Consider the following 23,275-nt stretch of genomic DNA (forward strand, 5'->3'; position numbering starts at 1 on the left):
CAATGGGGGTTCATGATGAGGAGGTGAATAGCGATCTCTGGGGCAATCCCACCCTGACGCAGGTAGAAGTTAAGCAGGGTCCGTCTGGGCCAGACTCAAACACCGACCTGGGGGGGAAGGTGGTTAAAGGGATTGAACCTGAACCTGGAACTGTGGATTGCCGGATGGAGAGCATTGAGTTGGAGATGAATTTAGTGGATTCCTCTATTTTAAACTCTGCTGAGGAATCTGACTGTGTGGGGTCCAAATCGTCATTGGCAACTAAAGGAGGCCAGGTATATATAGAGCATCGAGCCATAAGGGAGCACCCAGAGCAGAGCAGTACTGGTCCCATGATGAGTGAGGCCACTAGGCTGGATCAGGAGCAGGAGAAGGTCACTAGCGAGATTTGTTTTTTCACTGTCTGATGAGCGCGAGTGGTCCGATCGCTCAGGCATCTCCTTGAGTAGTAATGAAAGTGGCAGCTGTAGCTACAGTGAGGATGAAGAGGGGGGGGAAATCCTCTTAAAACTATAAAGAAGAAAAAGGGGAGATCAGGTGAAACGGAACTTACCTGGGATCATAGCCCGCCCATTCACCTCACGGGCCCCCATACGCAAGAGTCGGCAAACCCTAGATCAAATACGCCGGATGGATCACTATTTCTGGAGACTATATTACAGGCCATTAACACTCATAGGGATGAAACACGGCAAGATGCCCGACGGGCCCAGACTGGTCGTAGGAAGGTACAAGGAGTGGTAAGGAAACTGACGAAAACGTGTAGCTCCTTTGGGGTTCGTATCGCCGAGGCTGAAGCTAGAATTGATCTGGCTGAGTCAGAAGGTACTGCTACTAAGACCCTTGCACAATCTCATGAATCTCGCCTGGTTGACATTCAGTGGAAGCTGGAAGAGCAAGAGAATGTAGATTCTCCTAGTATGTGAAGAGAGAATCTGGATTTCATTAAAGACACGGGGCTAGCATTATGCATAAATACTTTTATTGCACTACTCCTTGCAGCATTTCAAAGTAGTACATCACTTCTAGAACTTAGAACGCCCAACATTATATATTCCAACACTCAGCAGCCATCTTCCTCTTTTCAAGCTGCTCCTGAAGCAAAATCCAAAATAGATTCCTGTTGCTGCAAACGATTTTCCTCCGAACTATTGATTCTCTGAAATAAATTCATACAAAAAAACATGAACAAACCAAACCTTAACATGTTAAAATAACCATATCAATTCTATCAATTCTCAAAACACCCAAACCCTCCTCAAACAGGGAGGGAGGGAGGGATAACGCTAGCCTCCGTGTCTTTAATGAAATCCAGATTCTCTCTTCACATACTAGGAGAATCTACATTTCATGGCAAGACCGGAGGCTAGCATTATGCATGTTCAAAGCTGTGATAAAACCACAGACGAAACATGACTCATAGGTTTCAAATAAAACTTTGCAAAAACATCCGCACTTGACCAATATGCAGCACGCAAAATCTCCTCCAAACGTCCACCAGACATAAAAACCTTACTTGCCATAGCCCCTCTCACAGAATGCGCACCAAATTGCTTCAAATCCACCCCACCTTCAGACATACAAAACCTTACCCACCTCGCAATAGAGGCTGAAGTAACCGGCCTAAATGGACGAACAAAAGAAATCAAAAGCTGATCATCACCATGCAATCTACATTCACTCATTCTACCTTCATATTCCTTCAAGCACCTAACCACACATAATTTTGGATGCTCATCAAATTTTGGATAAAATACCGACTTTGACATACATTTCGTCCTTTTTGTTATGTTAAAAATTACTCCATCTGGCGAAAAGCATCGACCACTGATGTCTAAAGCCCTTACGTCTGATACTCTTCTGAACGAAATCAGACATAATAGACTCGCCAACTTGCCAGACAACTGCTTCAAACTCGGAAATTTATTACCTGGCCACCCTTCAAATAACTTTAGAATTTTTCCAACATCCCATAATCCATTATACCTAGGCTTTGGAGGTCTCCTCAACTTTATTCCTTTCAAAACTCTACAAATCAATGGCTCTCTACCTACCGAGCAACCTCCAACTAAACAATGCCCTGCTGCAACAGCAGATCTATAACAATTAATAGTCCTGTAACTCAAACCTTTCTCATACAAATCAGACAAAAAATTTGCCAACTCTACGGAAGATGCCTCCACGGGATCCAAACCCCTTTCCATGCACCAACAAAACCACTTCTTCCAGGCTGCCAAATATCTTTTCCTAGTACCTGGAGGCCAAGACTCTCTGAGCAATTCTTGAGCCTGATCCGAAAGATCTTTGAACTGCTCTCCTCCCCTGAAATCCTCCATACAAGAAGGCTCAAAGCCCCCTCTCGAACTAAAGGATGAAAGACTCCTCCCTCTCCTAGAAGGACGTCTTCTGAATCTGGAATCAATAAAGGCCCCTCCATCGCTAATTCCAACAGACCTGGAAACCAAGCCTGAGATGCCCAAAAAGGCGTCACTAACACCACCTGACACTTCTGACGTCTGACCATCAACAGCACTCTCTGAATCAATGCAAATGGGGGAAACGCATAACCCCGTATCATCCTCCAATCCTGCTGAAATGCATCCACCTCCTCCGCTAAAGGATCCAGTCTCCAACTGAAATAACGATCCAGCTGAAACGTCAACCTCGACGCAAACAGATCCACTTCTAAAGGACACTACATTTGATCTATCCTCTTGAAAATCCCTACATTCAACTTCCAATCGCTGTAATCCCTCAGATACCTTGAATTCCAATCCGCCACCAAATTGCACTGACCTGGAAAATATTCCGCCTGCAAACCAATTTTCTCTTCTAAACAAAAATTCCAAATCTCTTTCGCCAACTGCGATAAATTCCTCGATCTGCTTCCACCCAAACGATTTATGTACCTCACCGCAGACACACTGTCCATCTTCAATAAAACATTGAAACTCCTTAATCTCTTTCCAAAACTCTTCAAACCATAAAGGCCTGCCATCATCTCCAACCCATTTATGTGTACTGCACTTTCCTTTAAGGACCATCTTCCACCTGTCTCCTGACCCTCTAGATATGCTCCCCAGCCATAAAGGCTTGCATCTGTCTCCAACACAAAATCTGGACAAATCCCAAAAATCGCACGACCATTCCATGCTTCCAGATTTTCTAACCACCAAACCAATTCCTCCCGAGCCTCTTTCGAAATTAAAACCAGGTCTCCATACCATAATCCTTCCCTGAGAGCATCTGCTTTCAACCTTTGCAAAGCTCTGTAATGTAGAGGCCCAGGAAAAACTGCTTGTATTGAGGATGAAAACAAACCAATTACCCTTGCCAAAGATCTCAAAGTCACTCTCTCCTTTTTTAACAAACCTTTGACCTCCGACCGAAGTTGGTAAACTTAATGACTTCTCCACAGTATCCACTTCGAAACCTAAAAACTCTACTCTTTGCTTTGGCTCCAAAACAGATTTATCCCTGTTCACTATAAATCCCAAACTTTCCAAAAGATCCACTGTTAAAACTAACTGCTCTTTCACTTGATCCAATCCCTGCGACATTATCAGAAAATCGTCCAGATACATTATCATACGCACTCCTCTCTCCCTGAGGAATTTCGCCACTGGTCTCAGCACCTTGGTGAAACACCATGGAGCCGACGCCAGACCGAATTGAAGAGAAGTAAATTGGTACAATTGATCCTTCCATCTGAATTGCAAATACTTCCGACTTACTTCTTCTATCGGAATTGTAAAATAGGCATCCTTTAAATCCAATTTTACCATCCAGTCTTTTTCCTGCAAAACATCCCTCAACAGATGGATACCGTCCATCTTGAAATGTCTGTAAACCACATAATGGTTTAATCCCCTCAAATTTATCACTGGTCTCCAACCCTTTCCTTTCTTCTCCACCAAACAAATTGTACTCACAAAACCCTTCTGATCCTCTAAAACCTTTTCTATCGCTCCTTTTTCTAACATTTCCAAAACCTCTGATTCCACTACCTTTTGAAATTCCTTTTTGAATACCAACTGGTTTGGCTCTTTCCTCTGAACCGGAAAATCCACTAGCTCCAATACAAATCCCTTTACAGTATTTAAAACCCATCTGTCTCCTGTTATCTTTCTCCAGTTATCCTCGAAAAATGTCAGCCTTCCCCCTACCCTTCCTGGGGAAGAACCAGTAATTGTCTTCATACTTACCATTTGATCCTTGAGCAAACTTTGCTCTTCCTCTTTAATGGCGGCCTCTTCCTGTTGACCTCCCTCTTTGGGGAAAAAATCCCGTTGCGGATTGAAATCCCCTGAATGCGGTTCTTCTGCCTGACTGGTATTGCGCCCTAAATGATGCTCGGCCAGGGAAACGGGCTCTAGCCCCAGCCCTTTCAAAAACACATCTCCCAAAGACTCGTCTTAGGGACGATTGTGCCTGATCCAAACTTGTGAAGGTATTTACATACTTGCCAACTCCCTTCACCATACTTTCTCCAAACAGAAACCCTTTAGGATCTTCAGTAGGCTCCTTCTTAGCGAAATCTCCTAACTTAGGACTAATCCTCATTAGAATCGATTTTCGCCTTTCTGATGAAATGGCAGCGTTGGCATTTCCCAACATACAAATTGCTCTCTGCGACCATCCTCTCAATAATTCAACATCCACATTTACTTTCTTCATCTTGGCTTCCTCTGCCATGTCAACTATTCTTGCCACAGGTCCCAAAATATCAAGTAACCTGTCTTGGCACTGTTTCAAGGCCTTTACAATGCCTTTTCGTGGGTCTCTACCCATCTTAAACAAAAAACTTATTAAATCTGGATCCAAATCCGGTGTAACACAACACTTCCCCTCAATCACTGGGCGAGAACACTCAGCCTTCAGCACTGCTCTTGTTTCTTTTTCAAGGGGTCTCCTTCTCCAAAATTTAATGAATTCAGCAACATGTGGCAAAGGCCACCAATCCGCGCTTCTCGGATGCCTTATAAGGTCGGGACTGAACATATTCTCTCCCTGAGGATCTTTCACCAGGCCCTTCTCTCTCCTCTCCTTCTCTAACTTATCTCTATCCATGTCCCAACCATAGTCAAAATAATTATACAGGACAAACTCCTCCCCATCATCTTCACTACCCTTGTCTGTGCTATCATCAAATGATAGATTTATATCCTTTGTGCCGCTTTGGACACCCTCATTTGTGCCGCGGTGGACACCTTCATCCTTTGTGGCACTTGGCTCAACATTCCCTCTTTTCAACATTCTAATACCCACTTCTACATTTTTCACCTTCCTTGCTCTCTTTCTTCCTTTTACACTCTCACCTTCCTCTTCCTCCTCCATACTCCAAAACTCTTCCTCAGAGTATTCCTCTGCTCTTCTCTTACTTTTTAATACATCCTTCAAAACTCCCTTCATAGTGCTCTTTATTTCCTCCTGCACCATCCTTCTCAGATCTACTTCTCCTGTAACATTCTTTTCCACCACTTCTGGATCCATCCCAAATTCTTCCTTCAAAAAACGTCTTTTCCTTCAATTCTAATCGTTTTACTCAAATCCTAACAAACTCCACTAATTCCTCTCAGAAACGAATCAAACTGCCGTCTTCCGCAAGCGCTATTTTAAATTCCTGCCATCCACGAACGCTAAACACAATCCATTTAGCGGTCTAGACCTCTTCCAAGATGGCCGCTCTGCGTCCCCACGCTCCTAGCGTGATGACGCTACGCGGCCACTCGGCTCCTTCTGCTCTCTATCCCTGCTCTGCGTCCCCACGCTCCAAGCGTGATGACGCAACGCGGCCACTCGACTCCTCACCTTTCCGAAGCAACGAATCTCTCCCTCTTGCGCCGCTAAAGCCCCGCTCGAGACCCACTTTCAAATGAAACTATCGGTAAAAATCCTTTTTACTTCCTTACGAAGCATCTTTTCTCCTCTTTTTTTTTTTTTAAATATCTCGCTAAAATTCCTAAATACCAACATCTTTTACTTCTACTACCACACTAGTCAACCCATCAATTGGGTTAGCAAAATAAACAGATAAATCTCTCTCACTCAACACACACCTCTATAAACATTTTTTCTACATTCAGACCTCATTTTAAGGAGTTATATACCACAAAATGAACCAACTGACACTCTGCTCAGACACAGTATACTTATCTGCAAGGAGCAGCGAACAAAAGAGGAAGATGGCTGCTTAGTGTTGGAATATATAATGTTGGGCGTTCTAAGTTCTAAGTTCTAGATGTGATGTACTACTTTGAAGTGCTGCAAGAAGTAGTGCAATAAAAGTATTTATGCATAATGCTAGCCTCCGGTCTTGCCATGAAATTATCAGAGGCGGAACAATTTGCGGCTGCTAGGTATCCCTGAGGGGGTCGAGGGGTCTGACATTCAGGGGTATATAGTGACTCTATTTCAAGACACTTTCCCGGAACTTAACAACTGGAATTGGCCCTTGGAGGTGCAGCGTGTGCATTGTGTTCCATTTACTCTGAAGCAGCCAGCTAGGGAGGGTGCACTCCCCAGGACAGTATTAGTTTTTATAGGGAATTTTCTACTTCGTCAAACTATTTACGAGAAAGCAAGACCAGAGGCCAAGAGAGTGAGGGGAGAGGTTTCCTATTTCGCCCGACCCGATTACTGCCACGCCACCGTTGAAAGACGATGGAGCCTTCGCCAATTGATCAAGCCATTTCTAGATAAACAGGCTCAAGCATACTTGAATAATCCTGCGCGCCTTAAGGTTGTTTTTGGAGGGCAGGCCCATTTTTTCACCTCAGAGATAAAAGCGAAGGATTATCTAGATAGCTTGTAGGAATTGCCAGCAATTGTAATATTAATGTAATGAGATAGAAACATTTTCAGGGTAGGCTGGCGTCTATCGAGCTTATTCTTTTTTTTTTTTTGGATGCTGTCGTATGTTGCTGCTGAGGGTGGGGGAAAGGTGGGGGAAAGGGTAGATTCCATAAAGGTGGGAAAAAAAAAACCAGGGTGTTTAAAGAGGCAAAGGCAAAGGTTTCACAGAGCTTCAGCAAAGGGAGACTGGGTAATGGGGGGGAGGGGGGGGGGGGGAAATTTAGTAGAATTAGATGAGACTCACATACACATGCACTCTGCGATCATCAAGCAACAGACTTAGTCTGTGCTCCTATTTTTTGGGATGTTCAGGGAGGGGGGTGGGGACGGGGAGGGTGCGGAGGGGCTGTAGGTGGGTAAAGGGGGGGTGGGCTGGGGGTAAGAAGGGGAAAATAGCACATCCATGTTTTGCCAGATGGGGTTCTAAAAGGATTAAATTCAACGTAATCTTGAATGTTTGGGTAAAAGCAATGAAGAGAAATTAGGCTGTTATCGTTAATCTTTTTAGTCATATAGCAGGGGGTAGAGAGGAGGATAGAAAGAGGACCAAACAAATAGGGCGGAAAAAAAGTAAGGCGTATGGGTAGCTTAAAGATCTGTTCTATCAATGTGGCAGGGCTAAATGATAGAACTAAAAGAGGACGCTTGGGGAACTATATTAGATCTTGTGGGTTTGATATAATATGTCTGCAAGAGACGCATATCTCTTGGGGGAAGCGTGGCTTGTTGGATATAACAGGGTATACTACAGTGGTCTGTTCATCCCAGAGCTCTAACACCAGGGGGGTCGCTATTTTAGCAAATAAATCGGTGGGGGAATGTAAAAGAAGACTAGCCGATACAAAGGGAAGATGGGCAGTAGTGGAGTTAAAGTTAGGAATAACCCTATGCACAATCTACGCTTCTAACCAGGATGATCCCGAGACCCTGGAGGAGCTGGAAATCGAGCTGGCACTTTGGTCTACTCCCTTAATCATATGTGGGGATTTTAATATATCAATAGATCCAGCATTGGGGGGGGCACTTGGAACATCGAGAACTGGGTATAAGGGTAGGAAGCCTAGGGTTTTAGAGCATTGTCTTCACTACAAGAGAGTCATGGGTTGGTGGATGTTTGGAGATATAAATACCCACAGGATCCTGGCTACACCTATTTTTCTTGCCCCCATAAGAAATATGTGCGCATAGACTACTGCTTTGGGGGTAAGGGGCTGATAACTAAGCTAAATATCTTGAAGTATCCTAAGTTAATATCGGAACACAACCCCTTGGTAATTAGCTTGGAAGTGAAGGGGCTTGGCAAGAGATATAATAGGTGGTCATTCAATAGACGGCTTCTTGCTAATGGCTACTATATTGAGCATATGAAATCCTGGGCTCCAGTACGGGCAGAAATATTGTTTGGGATTCATTCAAGGCGGCCCTACGGGGGAGACAGTGAGTTTTGTGGCTAGGGAACGAAAGATGCAAGAGATTAACAAGAAGGAATTGATGGAGAGATTGGCTAAGGCTGAGGAGAAGAATGTAGAGCTCATTAAGGAAGGTGGGGATGTTTCCAGCACACTGCAACAAATAATCGTAGTTAAAGCTGAGGCCAATAGCTGGTTAGCCAAGGAGGCAGCCGAAAGATTTCAAACCAGGAATGATAAACTATATGAGAATGGGGAGGCAGTAGGCAGAATACTTGCACTGCGTACACGGCAGAAGGTTACCCAAAACTCAATTAGGGTACTAAAACAGGATGATCATCAATATACGGACACGGTTAGTATTATGGAGGAATTTCAGAAGTATTACCAAAAACTCTATAAGGGTCCAGTTCCTGGGGAGAATATACTTGATTTGGAGTACCTTCTGACCAAAATATCTAATGAACATTTTGGGGAACCACTGTGCACTAATGTAAGAGCCGAGTTAGAAACAGAAATCATGCGGGGGAGATTGACCTAGCATTAAAAGAACTTGCCGTAGGGAAAGCCCCGGGGCCAGATAGGATACCAATGGAGATTTATAAATTATTGGATAAAATCACCACACCAATGATGCTTGACCTGTTTAGGGGAATACAGCATAGTGGAATTCCTCCAGCTACATGGCAGGATACTGACATAATAGTTTTTGCTAAGAAAGGGAAGCCTGTGGACACCCTGTCTTCATATCGGCCTATATCATTAATAAATTCGGATAACAAGATCTATTCTAAAATTATAGCTAATAGGCTCAGGAGGGTTGTAGCTTCATTGGTCTCCCCGTGGCAGCATGGGTTTATTCCAGGGCGTGATACTACGGATCATATCCGTAGGGCAATAGGCCTATTTGACATCATGGCTGTCACGGGGGATCCGATGGCGATGATCCTTCTGGATGCCGAGAAGGCATTTGACAGGGTGTCTTGGGCTTTCCTATGGGGTGTTCTTCAGCTCAAGGGATTTGGCCCAAATATAATTAGGACAATCAGAGCCATGTATTTTAAACCAAAGGCTCGGATTCAAACGATGGGGTTGGAGTCCGGGATCATATCTATCTCTAGGGGAACTAGGCAGGGGTGTCCTTGTTCCCCTATACTTTTTGCCCTTTATATAGACCCCCTGCTGTCTCTGATTATGGGGAGTGATAAAATCATCCCAGCTAGGACTAATAGCTTTGAGACCAAAGTTCTCGCATACGCGGACAATGTAGCTGTAATTGCAACAAATCCGACAGAAGCAATTGAGGAGGTGGAGCGTATTGCTGAGGACTATGGGCTCTTATCAGGCTACTCACTAAATAAGGGGAAGACAGTAGTGGTCTGTTCGGAAAGAACTGTCTGTACTGATCCCATGCGAGTTGATTCTGCAGTGTATCTGGGGGTAAGAATTGCCTCGGATATCGGTATCATCAACAAATTAAACTAGGATCCTTTATTGGAATCAATAACAGGAGATCTGCGTCGAGTCAATAAGCTTCATCTTACGGTTATAGGGCGGAGTAATTACTTGAAGATGAATGTACTGCCTAAATTGCTATATCTGTTTAGGTCCATTCCATTGGCAAAGGGGGAAGTAGCCCTAAAACGGGTGGTGTCTATTTTTTCGGGTTTTATTTGGCAATTTGGTAAAGTCAGGCGGTCATTGAAATTATTATCACTCCTTCTAGATAGAGGCGGGCTTTTAGCCCCAAACATTAGGCTGTATTATTACGCTGCACTGTTACAGCAGATGATCCCGCCGTTTGTACCATCTAGGCCTGGAGATTTAGAAGAGAGGATTCCATCTTGTTATGAATTGATCCTGGGCAATGAGGCACTTGGACTTTGCCTTCGGCAAACTGAGAGGGGATATTATAATAAGGTGCGGTTTAAAACTATACAAGGAGTAGGGAAGGTGTGGAGGTATGTTATCAAACTGATGGCCATCCCCAAGATAAATCGTTATACCCCCCTTTGGCGATCGCCATTATTTCCGGCATTAACACTTGATAGAGCCGGAGGAAGATGGGAGCAATGGGGAATAAGAATGCTCGGGGATATTGGCAATGAGGAGGGGGCTCTATCGTTTAGTGAATTACAAGCAGTCTACGGTATGCCAGGAGCAGACTATATGAAATATCTCTAGATTAAGAGTAGTATGGGTAGGGTTTCAACTAGAATATGAGGGCTTTATACGCTTTTACTCGAGAAAATTTCTGATGATCTGGAAATGGTAGAGGCGTCGTGGGCGTGCAAACTTGTGGATCCGGAAGTGGATGTGTGTATGAGCCTTTCAATGCTCGATCGGGTTATTATAAGTACCAATTTGAAAGCCCAGTCATACAAAACCCTATTCAGCTTGTATCATACACCATCTAAATTATATGGGTGGGGGATGCGGGTGGATGATCGATGTCCGAGGTGTGGGGAAGGGCCGGCTGATATGAAACACATGTTTCACGACTGTGACAAGCTTGAATTGTTGACAAAAAAAGTAATTTTTAGGTTTTATCAACAACTATTTGGTACCTGTATAGATTTTACCCCAACGGTTTTTATTTTGGGTTATGACTGTACTGTGGGTTTGAGCAATAAACAGGCTTATTGTGTTTTTATTGGCATGGCGGTATATAGGATCCTGTTAGCATCACGTTGGAAGGATCTGGAATCCCCAACATTTCAGCTGTGGCTGGCAAGATTGCCTGGTATTTATAATCAGGAAGAGGCTTTGTATGCCTGCAGGGGAGTAAGATCTAAAAAGAGAGGGAGGCAAATATGGTGGTATGTTGCAGAGTGGTATGAGGATAAAATTGGAGCAGGATGAAGCCACATGTATATGGGTTAATGGGCATTTCATTATTATATTTTGGAGAAAACTGATACGTGTTTACGGAAGCTGTATTTGATTGGCAACTTTAATGTTGGATTTGCGCTTTATTTATCTCTCTGTGGTTTTCATTGGTGCACTGTAAAACTTTTTGGATGTGCTTAATAAAAAAAAAATTTTAAAAAAGAAAAGACTAACCCTTATAAGGGACATACCTTGTAATCACCGTTTTTGTATTATGAGACAATGATCAATGCTATAAATATCTATTTTATATCTATAAAATAAAATAAAAATAATCTAGAACACCAAAAAAAAAAAATAATAATAATATGGTAATACATTTCACCCACCACAGATTCCACTATGCACATTTAAAGGCTTGATTATTTAGGGTCAGTGTAATGAAGGCTGCTGCTAACAAATCAAGCCATCACCACCTCAACCATTTCCTAATCACAGTCCAAACTATGGGCCACATATGTGAAATCATTTTGAGTTTGCAAGCCATGTGATTAGTGGAATCACAGGGTTTGCCACTGCAAAATGGTGTTTGGTCATGCCCTAAACACATTTCTCAAGTGCGAAATGTCTGTTCCACTCAAAAAAGGGGTTTTGTGGATCACTAACAATTGCAATTGGGAGGTGCCCTGAAAAGGGAGTCCCTGCCTATTTGTAATTAACAATACTATGTAGCAAATGTGACCACAAGCCATTCAAAGGTTATAAACACTTCAAAGGGGGTGGTAACTTATTCACAAAGGAAAAGCGGTCTCATTATTTGAGTCCTAGGGTTCCAGGCCAGTGCTGAGGCAGCTTGAGAGTGTACGTTGGGATGGGAATGCCAAATGAACAAAAGGTGATGGGAGTATTCTTGCAATAAGTCTTACTATTGGTAATCGCTCGGGCTAGCCTTCCAACCCGTCGTTCTTTTGCTCACCATGCCACCTCATATTAGACCCAGCTAAATGCAAATTAGTCTTGACCCTGTTCCAATAAAAACAGTCTAGCCCGAACTGCCAAGGCAGGCCTTCTCTAAACTGGAACACAAGGAACCCAAGACCAGTTTCGCTCTGATTAAGGCTCTTCAATCGGATGTAGCGTAGTTCCAATGACACAGTAAGCAAAGGACCCATGTATGGACATACCATTGGCCACTTAGGGTGGTATATCAAACACAGAAAAGGATAGGAGGATGCCTGCAATAAGTCTAACCAATGGCAATCATTCTGGTAGCATTTCAACCCATTGTTCTTTTTGCCCACAATGCCACCTCAGATTAGAGGTAGCTATATGCAAATCAGTTTTGACCCTGCTCCAATAGGAACAGTACACCCTAACCACCAATCCAGGCCCTCTCTGACCCAGAACACAAGCAACCCAAGACCGGTTTTGCCCTGATTGTGGCTCTTCAGTTGGTTCAGCTTGCATCTAGTGGCACAGTGAGCAATGGAGCCACATCAAGACATGCCCTTGGCCACTTAGGGCACTACATAAAAAACACAAAAGGTGATGGAAGGATGTTTGCAATAAGTCTAACCAGTGGCAATTGCTCTGGGTGAAATTCCAACCCATTGTTCTTTTGTCCACCATGCCACCTCAGATTAGACACATCCATACGCAAATCAGTCTTGGCCCTGCTCTAATAGGAACAATCCAGCCTGACCTGCCAAGCCAAGGCCTCTCTGAACTAGAACACAAGCAACCGAAGACAAGTTTCGCTTTGATTGGGGCTCTTCAGTCGGTTGTAGCTTGGTTCCACTGGCACAGTGAGCAAAAGACCCATGTCTGGGCAAACCCTTGGCCAATTTGGGTGGTACCTCAAACACATAAAAGGTGATTGGATAATGCATGCAATAAGTCTAACCACTGGCAATCATTCAGGGTAGCATTCCAACAAATTATTCTTTTGCCCACCATGCAACCTCAGATTAGAAGCAGCTATATGCAAAGCAGCCTTGACTCTGCTCCAATAGGAACAGTCCAGCCAAACTGCCAAGCCGTGCCCTCTCTAAACCAGAACACAAGCAACCAAATGCCGGTTTTGCCCTCATGAGGGCTCTTTAGTCAGGTGTACCTTGGTCCCAGTGGTACGGTGAACAAGGGACCTACGTCTGGGCTTACCCATGGCCCCTAGGGTGGCACATCGAACACACAAAAGGTGATGAGAGGATGCTTGCAATAATTCTAATTACTGGAAATCATTTGGGGTAGCATTCCAACCCATCGTTCTTTTGCCCACCATGCCACCTCAGATTAGATTCAGCTGTATGGAAATCTGTCTTGAGTCTACTCCAATAGCAACCGTCTAGCCAAAACTGCCAAGCCAAGGACTTCTCTGACCTGGAACACAAGCAACCAAAGACCAATTTCACCCTGATTGGGTCTCTTCAGTCGGATGTATCTCAGTGCCAGTGGCACGGTGACCAAGGGACCCATGTCTGGGCATACCCGTGGCCGCTTAGGGTGGTACATCAAACACTGAAAATGTGATGGAAGAATGCTTTCAATAAGTCTAGTAACTGTAAATCACTTGGAATAGCTTTCCAACCCATTGTTCGTTTGCCCACCATCCTCAGATTTGATGCATCAATACAGAAATCAGTCTTGGCCCTGCTCCAACAGGAACAGTCCGGCCTGGACTACCAAGCCAGGCCCACTCTGAACAGGACCTGGCTTGGCAGTTCTTTATGCTACCCCAAGTGATTGCCAGTGGTTAGACACATTGCAGGCATTCCCCCCATCATCGTTTGTGGGCTCCTGCATGGTGGACCATTGAGTTCCCCAGCTCTACGTGCCTGCCTGTGTGTATCTGCTAGCCTGGTTTTTGATTTTGACCCTAGCCTCGCACTAATCTAGTGTGTGTACAGAGTTATAGACCTGTCCCTTGACAGGAGTGAGGTACTGGGCCTGTCCTATGACCTGGAGGGGCGCACCAAGCCTCTCTCGCAATATATCCTCTACCTCCACTCTGAATCATCTCAAACCTCATTCTACTCCTCTCTCCAATGCACTACCCTATTTCTCACCCTATACCTCTCAATATATCGTCTTTCCCTCACTCTCTCATTCATCCCAAAACCCATACCACTATGATGCCCAAAATAACCCTTTCTAGACTCTTCTCACATCTACCCCTTCTTGTATCATCTCATACCTCATTTAATATTCAGATCCCCCAAACAAGCCTTTCTAAACCCTTCCCTCTGACTCTTCCCCCTGCATCTCCCCTTTACTCATCCCAAACCCCCTCCTACTGCTATGAACTCCCCAAAAAAACCTTTCTAGACCCTTCCCTCTTCTTTCCCTCCACTATTCCTTTTCAATACAATAAATCCAAATAACATGTCCGCCGCTCAAATTAATTTCATATTTTCCAATACTAATTCTCCACTAATCCTGTTTGGGTCCCGGAGTAGCGTGCTACTCGCTATAAAGCGCTTCAACACCTCATCAGGGGTAGCAAGCGCTATATAAATGCAAACCTTTCCCTCTTCTATCCCTCCACTGTCCTTCTCAATCCAAATACCAGACTAAAATACCCACCGCCCAAATTGATTTCTTATTTCACTATATTAGTTTACCACTCATCCTTCTGGGTTCCGGAGTAGCATGCTACTCATCGAAAAAGCGCTTTGGCGCCTAATCAGGGGTAGTAAGCGCTATATAAATGCAATTACAATACAATAAGGGTGAATGAATATTATTCGCTTTAAACCGAATTCATACTCCCATGGTGCCATAAGGCATATCGGCAACTAGGTGGCACTGCTCCACTGTTACTTGCTTTGGCTGAACGTGGATGATTGATTCTATTTATTTGCTAATATCAATCAGTTGGGTATTGTCCTATCTATATTTTTCAGCAAGTTAGTATAAAGCGGTTCGGTATGTTCTTTTATTTTGATGAGCTTTTCGTTTGATGTTTATCTGTCGTATAAATTTGTTCAATATTTTTTAAGTGGATGCGGTAATTTAAGGGTGGCTCCTATGTCTCAACCCCACCAGAATTGCACAGGCAAATCTTTGTGACGCGTTTAATGGAAACGCCATTTATGCACTCCACAAGCTGATTTGACTGTACCCTGAAGCACACGCTTAAAGCATCACAGAACGAAGCTACAGTCAGACTCAAGCAGAGATAAAGTGGTGTAAATTGTCAGTGGTGTTGCCACAAAGCCCACTACATTTACAGATATAATAGAAGTCTAGCAATATGTATCTGAATTCTGCTCCATCGATAGGCAGTAGTCTAATGTGTACAGATTACAACCTAATTTATAGATAGCAACTGTGGCAACAAACCCTGCATAACTAGCTTATTACCCACGCTATATGAAACAAGCATTGGCATAGCCAATAGGTCTCGCCTTTGGGACCTCATATGTGTTTAGCCAGAGCGATTGGCTTTGCCAATGTGTTTCAGCTATGTTTTAGAGCATTGTTGTCTGTTAAAGTGTTATGGCCTGGACAATAATACATGATGATCGAAACCTCTTCCTTATACAAGGGAAGGGAAAGAGATGGAGACTGGACCGGGCTGCCCCCAAGCGATTAGTTTCTAATATGATAATGACATTTGTTGGTAATCATTTTCTAACAAGTACAAAAAGTACATTGATGGGTCATAATATAAGGGCAAGGTAGGAAGTTCTAAACCCACTGCATGGTGATGCGAAGGGGGGTGACAGTTGAGATTTTGAATTATTCTTTGCAGCATTATGAGCAGAGGTTGCGGTAAAATTAAGGGAATGCCCACAATATCGGGTGCTCTACCTGGGCCCAAATAGAAGTGATAGCCTCTGTGGCCCAACATGGTATGGTCACTTATTTTTATGACATGGAACATCAGTGGCCTTGGCAATAACATTAAAAGGGGAATAGTAAAGAGGATGATATCTGCAAAAGGCAACATAATATACCTCTTCTGGGAGGCCAGTCTCAATTTATTTGGCAATGGAGATATGAGATGCCCAACACTAGAGTCTCCAGAGGGTGTGCCATACTAATCAAGAAGTCAATCACTTTTTAATGAGGGCTGCCTTGTGAGACTAAAACATATTTGTAGATCTAACCAGAATATTCAAAGCAGGGAATGAATTAGGAAAAGTCAATGCTGTGTCCAATGTGGGTCTGGACCCATAGAGGTTAGGGGGACTGTCCATTCCCATCAGGAGCGAACATTTCAAATGCTTGGGGATCTCAGTATTACTAGATGGCCAATAATTCCTCAGGGAAAACTTGGATACTCTAAGTGGAACCTGGAGATGAATACCTCACACTGGGAAAAAACGGTCCTTGTTGCTGGAGAAGGCAACCCTGTGCAAGATGATAGCTGTTCTGAAATTCTTGAGTTACAAAATATAACATTTACCATCCCAGAGGTGTTTTTACAAAAGTAGATGACATGACCAGACTGACTGTATTTTAAAATGCTCAATATCTGCGACTCATGGCTTTTGTCATTTTTCACAATGGATGTAGTACCATCACCAAATGCACTGATTAGATGGCATGGGGGGGGGGGGGGACTAGATGTGTGTTGATATCTCCACTCTGTGAACCCAAAGACATTGGAGTGCTGAAATTGTGTTTCAAGTGTAGGTAATTAGGCAAGTGGCAAAGAAAAACTCAAATGAAGAAATAGTGGGCCATATGTAGGTAAAACGCGTTTTGCGATTCTCTAATTGCAATTTTTAGGGAATCGCAATTAGAGAATTGCAAAACGGAATGTAGGTAGGATTAGCAAAAAATTTTGCGATTCCCACCTATTCCTTATTTGCGAATCCCAAATTGAGATTCGCAAAGAAGGAATACCTTGGCATTCATTCCTATGGGCTAGAAGGCCCATAGGAATGAATAGGAAGACATTCTCAATTTGCGATTCTCAATTAGAGAATCGCAAATTGAGAATGCAATTTCAAGGTTGCAAGGGTAGGACACCCTTTTGCACCCCTGAAATAAACATGTGTGCACATGTGGCGCCCATACATGCGCTAAGGGCATGTATGTGAGACACATGGCACTTTGAAAAATGCAAAAAAGTGCATTTTTCAAGGAAATCGCAAATTACCACCAACCTGAGGTTGGTGGTAATATGCGATTCCTTAAGCCAAAATTGCACAACTTGGGTGCTTCCTACATTGCATTTAAGGAATCGCAATTTGGGATTCCTTAAATGCATTAGCACAATAAGGAATCGCAAATTTTCCGATTCCTTATTTTGCGTGTGGGTTTTTGTGTGCTACATAGCACACTGCCCAAATTGCGATCGCAAACGCCGAAATTCGGCGAATTTCAGCATTTGCGATCGCAATTTGCCTTCCTACATATGGCCCCGTATTGTTAAATAATGAGGGCTGTGGAACCTCAGCATTGTTGTTACATTGAGGTGGGGAAAACTGATTGTTTTTTTATCATCTGGTCAAAAGTACTGTAATTATTTGTAACATTATCAGAACAGGGAATTCACAAATAAAGTACAGCGGGACCCATTGTGTCACAAGAGGACAACTCCATAGTTAAAGCTCTAATTAATAAAGAAAGGTGAACATAAATGATTATCAAGCCTTCAACCGGTGAATGCAATACAAGATGGACTGGTTAATATCTATGGATTGCAGAAACACCAGCCTCATCTGAAGATCAGTTGAAATGTTTGCAGCGTCATGTAAAATGGGCTCATAGTAAACAGGCCTGTTAGAGTCCAGGGTAAGTGTGACGTGTTTTGACGTCCTTCCTTACATGTTTAGTATTGCTTTAGAATATCTCCGGGGGAAAAATCTTCATAATCTTTATCAAGCAAAAAAATAAAAAACGAACACATGGTTTACAAACAGTTTTCGAAAATATGACACCTTAAAAGATAAAGGAAACAAGCATTTTGAAGGCACAGACAACGGGAGGATGGGGTGAGTAGGCACGGACAGCGGGGTGAGAAGGCACGGACAACAGGAGTGAGGGTGGGGGGATTTTGAAGGTACGGACAACGGGTGGGGGTGCGTTGGGGGAGAGAAGACACCAAAGCACGTCGTGCCTGCAGTAGGAGAACCTCATTAACGAAAATAGTGCTGCCATTCTAAATAACAGGTACCGTGTAACACTTGAAGTAAAGGTGCCATTCGTCATGGGAGGTGACAAATGAAGAGGAGGCGGTACTAAGGAGGGACTAACAATCCTACCGATGAATCAGAAGCCAGCATTTAGGACAGACAATGACAAAAGCCAATCACAAATATGGGCGGAGCTTCTATTCACCTACTCCTCTACAATAAGCCTTGCAGAGCAGAGCACGCGCGCTGGCTCTAGGCTCGACCTAAAAAATAAAGCAAATTCCAAATGGGCTCAACTGCTGCTGAGTCACAATCAGGTAGCCTGGAACGAACTAAAATTTAATCAAAGGCTGAGCTAGCGGATTTCAAAATATGTAAATTAGTTAAATGTCAATTTGAAAAAGTATTTAGAAAGAGGCCCTCCGCCATCATTGAAATCCTTACTACTCCAAGCTTTCGTCTAATTAAGGCTTGAGAAACAAAGTTGTTCATACCAAACTTGTTTTGAAAGCATCGACTTTGGAAGAGATTTAAACATACGTAGAGTTTAAGACAAAATATAAACATGCCATATGTCAGTGCTGCATACTCTTTAGCTGCCATTACTTGGAGAATAGGAAAGATGGATGGACTGGAAAGATTGCCTTGAAGTTTCAATATATCATAATAAAAATAAATCTTTATTCAGAAGCAAACAAAACCATAAAAGATACAATCATACAGTAGGAAAGATCATAAGAGCGAAGTATCGTTCTCACTTCTAGCTTTATTAACGATTAGAACCTACTAGACCGGAAACAGAAGGGCAGATAACGATATGATTTAGTTTTAGCAATTTCCCCATCATTTATGTGCCAATTCGCACCGCGTTGTTGGTGGGCAGAAGTATTTAATTATTTGTCAAATTACTCACATATTGTTTGTACATTGTACCGTGAAAGACAAACCAAAGTATGCCAAAAACCTACAAATGAATGGTCCCACAAGGCTGGGTTCTCAGCATTTATAACAAAGGTATGTGTGTAGCTTCAAACTTTGGAGGAAAAGCAGGAGGGCAACACATTATAACCAAGGCCGGCCATTTTAACATTAAATACAATGGGCGCCAGAGTGCACCCCTGTTTGAGGCCTCGTGGATAAATATTTTTCGTTAAATACTTCAGGTCACCCAGCTGCACGCTAACAGAAATTAATTTGCATCGCAGAGATATAAAAATCATTTATAGCCTGTGTGACAGACCTAGTAAGACTTTAGTGAAATTAGATACATCAACAACACATCCAGTGACTTCTTGGTAGAGTTCCCCATCAGTCAGGGAGGGATCTGTAGGCATGGCATGTAGTCCTCTGCCAGGAGAGGGGAGGTCAGATCCACTGCTGAACTGGAGGACAAACTGCAAGTGTCTAAATGACCATGTCACATTAGTCATAGATCGCCAAGTTAAAAAAATTAAAAATCAACATATTCTAATTTTGCATCATTTCGATAAACCAGTTTCAACACCGTTGGATCCATAAGAAAGTTTTAATATAGACAATATTAGTGACTAAAATGGTGGTATTGAGAATATATAAACCCTCCAAGAAACAGATGTACAAAGCATTTTTTCAGTTGCAAATGCTCCGTTTCAGTGATTGTTACCAAAAAAAGTTACCAACTCCTAATTAGGGTTTCGATATAGAATCACTATTTGGAAGTGGATTGTTGTAGTGTCCTTTTCAAACAGCGACTCTTATCCATATGTAACTATGGTTAAGGACCGAAATGCAGTAGTAAACCATTGGAAATGCACAATCCATCCACGAAACTAGCTTTCTTGGCACCCCTTCCCCTTTGTGAATGTTAAAAAAATGTTTGGTGGGGAGTAGGTAGTGGTCCACGGGACTACTGCAACTTGCCATACAAACTTTTTTAAAACACTTCATTTTTATCGCAACCAGGCTTCCTTTAACAAAACCCGACTGCATATTAAAATGCAGGTCTCCTTTATTTAAATGTGATCCCAGACTTGGGGGTATACTGACTCCAAAGGACCCCCTTCCCTGTGATAGCATCAATTCGTAGTGAGTCACAATTTGTGGCATACCTCATGAATATTTATGTGGTAGGTCGGATAGTGACCCACTAAGATTCCGAATTTTGTGAACTGACCTATTAGTACATAGATCGGTTCACAAAATTTCACAGTGGTCCCAACGATACTGATTGCAATTTGCAACCCACATTTCATACATCTACCCATAGTATAGGAGACTAGGGTCTAGATGTATGAAGCCTTTTTGCAGTCAAAACCGGCCAGATTTGCAGAATCCGGCCATTGGCGAACGCAAAAAGGCTTTTTCTAATGCCCCAAACCCAACTTGCAATTCGGTAACACATTACTGAATCGCAATTTTGGTTTCCAACCTATTAACGTATCAGTACTTTGAAGGGGCGTGTTTAGGGCATCCCTTCCAAATACCAAATCAGAGGTATGTACGAATGTTTCGCGCCCGAAATGCGGTCACAAAACATTCATACATTACCACCAACTTTGTCATTCGCAAATGGGAAGGGGTCCTCTCGGGTGCCCTTCCTCTCAGAGAATGTTTACAAAATATTTTTAAGAGCCCACTGCTTATTCTTAAAAAATAAAAACTTATTTTTTATTTCTAAATGCATCCGGGTTCCCTTTACAGAAAACGGGCTCCATTTAAAAATATATATATTGCGTTATTTAAAAGGAAGCACAGACAAGATGGTCTACTGACCCAGCAGGCCACCATCCCTGTGATGGCAGTGAATCCTAGGCGTCGAAAATTGCAACCTACCTTTAATTTTCATGCAAATACAAATCAGTAATTTGCAAAATGACCTATTTGTACATAGGTCGCCTCACAAGTTACCACACTGGTCGCAAGTTGCAACCAGTATTTTGAAACCAGTTGTGCGTACGTCTAGTTCCCGGTTCCGAATCTGCTCAAGCTGCCTGTCTAGGAAACATTTGAAGGAATGTTAGTTCAGGCTACCATGCCCAAGCAGTCCTCTGCGCAGATTAGGGGACATCAGTACCACACTCTTTGTAGACACCCTAGCTCTGGAGTGCAGATTGAAGGGCTGAACTTGCACCTCCAGCGAACCTGTGCCACCTTCAAAGAGCTTTCAAGATATTTACTGTTAATAGGGACGTGAAAGTAGTCCTATGCCAGATGCAGATAACACATGAAATCCCCCTCTCATGTACGGTACCACAGCAGGACTCCCCTGGCGCACATAATTATGTTCAAAACCCTAAAGTTCATAAAGGGCTGGAGATCCAGATTTACTCTGTATCAAGAGAAAAACAGTAGTTTTCCCAGGAACCACCATAGCCCCTTATTGTACTTTTCCAAAGCAGCTACTGAACTTTGGTCTTCAGCAGACAATCGTTTCCCTGCTGACTGAATCATGGATTAGTGGCAACTATTCAAAGGATTTCATCGTGACCCAGTCAGGATGCCCAGCTCCATTTCTCTGGAGTGACCATTTCTCAATACAATGATTGACAGAGATGCCCCCCTGCTTGGCTAAAAGAAACTTTTGTGCAGTGATGGATAGAACACTTGTTTTTGCTTGGCGTCTCTTGCCTGGGTCCCTTCTCTACAGGAATATCACATAGGCCTAAGCCTACACTGACTGCTCGTGTTTGTTTTTAAGTCTCTATAGAACTGTAAAGTTGATGAGCTCAAACCTCCCTTTGAAAAGTGGTTGGGGGGCTTGCTGATAAGGCTCCCATCACCTTTGCAGTGCATGTATCTGCTTTGTTTGCAAGGCACAACGTGCCTCCTTTTCAAGCAAGTCATCTCCATTAAATGGCAGGTCTAGTAATCTGACCTGAACAGGTGGTCTGAATCCCATGCACCTTAGCAAAGTATGTTTGTGCATGACGTGTCCGTGGTTTATAGGTTTGAATCCAGAGACTGCCAAATCTATGGATGGCTTGTTTCAATTAAGTCTGCCCTCCATTAGGAAGTTTTGCCTCCAGTTAGCCTAATATGCGTGGCTTAATAAAAATAGACCTTGCATAGTTCTGCCGTGCATTACTTTGCATCGGGAAAGCGTTACATGGGTGCAGCAAGGCTGTCCCATCCATCCATTAATTACGATGCAAACCCAGATTTTCTAACACCTGTAAACAAGATTTTGCACCAAAATGGTGCACTTACCCAGAGAACTATATTTGTTCCTCATTACTTCCTTTGAATGTAGGCTGTGTTCTGCAGAGCACGTGTACAGAAAGGTATAAGGATCATTTTAGTGCAGTAAGGTACTCCTTCCTGCACAAAAACATCCTGCCCACAGTGCAGGCACCATGGCGCTGGTCCTGGCACTAGGCAGCCACAAGGTGCCAGCGCAGGGAGCACTAAATACTACAAAGTCAGCACCTAAATAAAAGAATGGTAGCCAGAGGAGCAATTTACTATGGAGGTGGGTGGGTCACTCCGTATCCTTCTTCTGGGCAGGGGCTTGTGTTCTTTAATGATGTACAACACCTGCCCTTTCTGTAATTGGTACCAACTGGATTGCTTATAATAGCAGTCTACCTCATCTCTGGATGCACACTGGGGCAACACTAGCCTGGAAAAAAATATATTTAACTACCCCCTACTATGCCATCAAGGGCCTATACATCATTTACCCGGGTAGGAATAAATAGATTCTTTTGGTGATTTGGGAGGGCGGGAGGAGGGAGTGCATTGGAGGTTGGGCACAGAGCAACTAGTACCAGATTGGAGTCTCAGACTCCAAGGGATAGGGTTTGATCCCTTCCTCTTACGCTACTCTTTTGAAACTGCCTACTTCTCATTAACAAAGGGGCACACAGCTGAAAGGATTCTAGACCTTTACTGAGGCCAATTATTTACCCATGTTGATTAACTTATAAAATTTGAGTGGATAACCCAATCCAAGAGATTATCCAATGAAAGTGAATCCTGAAAATAAATGGCACTAGCGTTGACCAGTCTTGGAAGAGACCAGCAAATGCTGTATTACCTATAGCACACTGAAAAGTCCTTCTGTGAGAAAACGCCACAATTGAGGGAAGAAACTACCGCAGGTGGAGATACAGGTCT

The 23,275-nt window shown here is 43.2% G+C and overlaps 1 protein-coding gene across 1 annotated transcript in view; it reads left to right on the forward strand.

Annotated features, from left to right (window-relative positions):
* Positions 1-23,275, forward strand: part of LOC146868408 (uncharacterized) — a 153,559-nt gene that overhangs the window by 127,197 nt on the left and 3,087 nt on the right. The window lies entirely within an intron of this gene.

The sequence above is a fragment of the Triturus cristatus genome, chromosome 1_2 (genome assembly GCF_964204655.1).
Source record: "Triturus cristatus chromosome 1_2, aTriCri1.1, whole genome shotgun sequence".
NCBI classification, from domain to species: Eukaryota; Metazoa; Chordata; class Amphibia; order Caudata; family Salamandridae; genus Triturus; species Triturus cristatus.